This window comes from Danio rerio, chromosome 4 (assembly GCF_049306965.1).
Source record: "Danio rerio strain Tuebingen ecotype United States chromosome 4, GRCz12tu, whole genome shotgun sequence".
In the NCBI taxonomy this organism is placed as follows: domain Eukaryota; kingdom Metazoa; phylum Chordata; class Actinopteri; order Cypriniformes; family Danionidae; genus Danio; species Danio rerio.
Window position 1 is genome coordinate 58153337 of NC_133179.1, and position 4017 is coordinate 58157353.

At 41.2% G+C, this 4017-nt stretch overlaps 1 long non-coding RNA gene across 1 annotated transcript; it reads right to left on the reverse strand.

Annotated features, from left to right (window-relative positions):
• Positions 1-827: 827 nt before the first annotated feature.
• LOC141381931 (uncharacterized) lies at positions 828-3672 on the reverse strand. Its single transcript, XR_012402840.1, has 3 exons — positions 2026-3672; positions 1771-1915; positions 828-1696 (listed from the first exon to the last, which is right to left on the reverse strand). It is a non-coding gene; the product is annotated as an uncharacterized lncRNA (long non-coding RNA).
• Positions 3673-4017: the final 345 nt, after the last annotated feature.

The following is a 4017-nucleotide window of genomic DNA, read 5'->3' on the forward strand; positions in this document are numbered from 1 at the left end:
TCTCGCCGTGTTCGCCTAGGTTTCCTCCGGGTGATCCGGTTTCCCCCACAAGTCCAAGGACACGAGAACAGGTTAATTGGATATGCTAAAACTGACTGTAGTGTATGTGTGTGAAGGAGTGTGCATGGACGTTGGGTTGCAGCACGAATGGCATTCGCTGCATAAAACATAAGTTGAAGGTTCATTCCACAGTGGTGAACCCAGATTCATAAACAGTCTAAGCCATAAGAAAATGAATGAATAAGCAAGGTCTAAAATACTGCAAGACGTTTTAACTATAACAAGTTGTGAATAAAACAGTGAAATAAGTTTAAAAGTAAAGATTTACTTTTTTTCTGTTTTGGTTTGCAAAGTTTGTTTTACTTTTTTTTTTTTAAATTAAAACAAATTTTCCCTGCCCAGTATTGTTATAATAATAATAATAATAATGATAAAAAAAATTCTGCTGTGCTGCTGTTCATTCTGCTGTGGCGGCTCCATATAAATAAAAGGACTAAGCCAAAAAGATAATAAATTAATTTCTTAAATTAAAATAAAGACACTAAATTGTCTTTGTTTAACATTATTATTACCAGAAGTAAAGTTTAGTTTAAATATTCCAAGACATTTTCAATAAAACAAGTTGTGATTAAAAACAATAATAATAATAATAAAATTAAGTTTTAAAGTTAAGATTTGTTTATTTTTTGTTTTGGATTTGCAAGTTTTTGTTTTACCTTTTTGCAGTTCAAACAGTTTTTCCCCGCCGCCCAATATTGTAATGTAAAAAAAAAAACAAACAAAAAAAAACATTACAAATAAATAAAGACATAACGACTAGGATTACATTTTCAAAAGGGAAACATTTATTGAACAACAAGAACATCAAAACATGCAGAACAATTTAACCAATGAAATTAAATCAGGAAAGTGTCGTTTCTTCCGAACCGTCTTCAGGCCACCCGAGCTAAACGGATGTCCCTTCGCCGTGATTTGCATCACCAGCTAGCTCAGCTGCAGCAAGAGGCTGACCCTTCGCGCCTGAATCCACCGCTCCCACCGGCTGAATGGAAACTAAGAAGCCGTCCAAGCTCATGGTCAGATCAAACCCCGGTGCTGTAAGGAGGTGGTTCTCGATGGCCTCTGCCTCGTTGAATAACGACGAAAGGCCGGCGTCACAGAGATAGCGAGTAAGCACTGAATTAGTCAAGAGGACTTTCTCGGCACCATCCTCCTCAGTCACCACCATTCCTTTGCCACCGAACACCGTGAGGAAAGACAGCGACGCCTGCATAAAGTGGCAGCTCTCGCATCGGTGGAAGTTGGACTTCTCGCGGAACTCCGGCTGTCTGAAATGGCAGCCGGAACAGCAGCACTGGATCGTAACTTCGATGCCCTTAAAGCTGCGGCTTTAAAGCACCCTTGGTTTGGCCTCTGGCCGCCTGCCCTCTGCTCTCCTCCACCTCAGTAATTTCCTACACGATGTTGGAGGAACCTGTGGTGAGACAGATGCATCCTTCTCTCTCCGGCGTCACGGCGTTCCTTAAGGAGTAGGATCTGGAGCACTCAGCCACGTTGACGTAGGTGTCCCAAAGCATCAGCTTAATTTTACCAGTGACATAGCTGACCCTCAACTCATTCAGCTCAGTCAGCTGTTGACGCTGACCACCCTGCTCATACATCCGTCTCGCTGAACTCAAGCGCGCACTTCTCCCACCTGTAAGACACAAAGACAGGGTAAGTCCGCTGTCCACTTTGCAGGTGCCTCAAACCAACTGCAACAACACTCACCTTTTGCCCGGGACCAAGCGCCTTGACCTCGACCACGGTCATCTTCTTGCAGTTTGGGGGTGCGCAGCGCAGAAACGGCAGGCTGGCAGCCTCCACACTGGTGCTCGTGGAGCAGACGATGTTGAAGCTTACTGATCCGAGAAACCTAGACAGAAAGCAAGAGCGCCGTTAGTTAAACCGAGGCAGCCTCGCTGCCACAGCACAAATCGTGCTGCTGTCAAAACTGATCTGCGAGAAGGGTGAGGTCGGGCTTACTCAGGCTGCGTCTGATGTTGTGCAGACGTACACCGTTGCCGATTCTCACAGCTTGGTTGAACACGGCTTGCTTCGCTATGGCGAACACCACCATTCTGTGATATTCTTGTCTGGCGCTCTGAATTATTGCTGAGAAATAGGGGCTGTTTCGCATAGACTGCCGTCTGGGCGACACATTGTGTATAAAGCCCTCTAATATGTTTTCCTCAACCTTCGGAACCTTGGCAGGACTGGCCATATCGCTATACACTGTTGCCAGCTAGACGAATGAAGTGTACCAAGACAGGTGCTTTGCGAGTAAACAGCGCGGGAGGTGAATATTTATAGGCAATCCCCGCCTCCCGTATGCAAATGAAAGCCAACGGAATGTTGATCAAACCTCTTTGATAGGCTCTCACCGAGTTGCAGATATTGGCCACAAGTAGCCATGCATTGTATAGCTTTAGATAAGTACATTTTATAACGAGTATCATTGTTATTCTCGCATTGTCGTGTGTTTAAGAGGGGAGGGTGCACTAACTTGAATATTGTGCAAATGTCTTGTGTTTTCCCTAATAAAGACACAGAAATGCCAAAGCGCTACAACAGCATATAGCAAATATAAAACGCACACAGACACACACAAAAAAGTAAAAAATATATTTCCTATGTTCGAAGGCCTAATTTATTTGTTATTTTGAGGAATGTATCTGTTATTTGACGTTTTAATATTCGCTCAGGCTTGGCAGACTGCAGGCCTATATACACCAGCAATACAGATCACCCTTCTCATTTTCAATAGGCCTTGCCTGGGTCACTTGGCATTTCTGTGTTTGCATGTTTATTCTCGCCGTGTTCGCCTAGGTTTCCTCCGGGTGATCCGGTTTCCCCCACAAGTCCAAGGACACGCGAACAGTTGAATTGGGTATGCTAAAACTGATCGTAGTGTATGTGTGTGAAGGAGTGTGCATGGACGTTTCCCATTGTTTTGTTGCAGCATGAATGGCATCCGCTGCATAAAACATATGGTGGATAGGTTGATGGTTCAATGCACAGTGGTGACCCCAGAAAAATAAACGGTCTAAGCCAAAAGAAAATTAATGAATAAAGTCTAAAATACTGCATAACATTTAACTATTTATGTGCTATTTAGGTGCTGTGGGTAAAAGGTGTGTTTCAATCTGGCTAGCACCGCAAGTATATTTAAAACCTGTGGGAAGCCCTATATATATTTACATATAATGCAAGGTTTTTATCAACCTCATGTTATTTATTGGTAAGCTGTATATCTAAAAATGTATAAAAAAAAGTAAACTTTTAGCATATTTAAACAAGAACCGTATACCATTCAACATGTAGTTACGTTAAAAGGTGTTGTTTTAACTCCTAAAATTTGTGCTTATTGTGTTTAATAGACCTATTTATTGATGTTTATTTTCTTTTCATGTGCTGTCTTGTTTCCATCTTATTTCTCCTATATAAGCTAGGTACTTAAATTTAATTAATGATTACCTTATTGTTGAAAATAAAATAAAATTGTAGAGACTGTATACTATATTATTTGTATTGTAAATGTTTTGTTTTTATTACAATAAATAAATATTTGATTACGCAATGTTATTGGTAATCATAACTGCAGCAACTTTAAGCACCATAGCATCCTGCTTGACGAGTCCATTTTCAAATCCAACTGTGTTGGGGTAATCTTGTTGATCAATGGCTGCAGTCTGAGTTCAAGTTGAAAGCACTTTGTGCTGGTATGATTGTTCTTATGCACACAGGTTAAAAGAAAACAGCCAGCACACACTGATTTTTTACTTTACTTTTATGTTAGTTAGTGGAGGCCTCGCCTCCCTTTAACGCATGGAATTAACAGAATCTTTTTAATTTTAAAATAAAAATTGCATACGGGTTGGAGGGGGTGCCTATAACTTCTAATTTTTCGAGTCTGTATAGTCATTTGTGAAGTATTTGCCCAACTTACAAGTGTACAGCGATGGCCAGTCGTGCCTC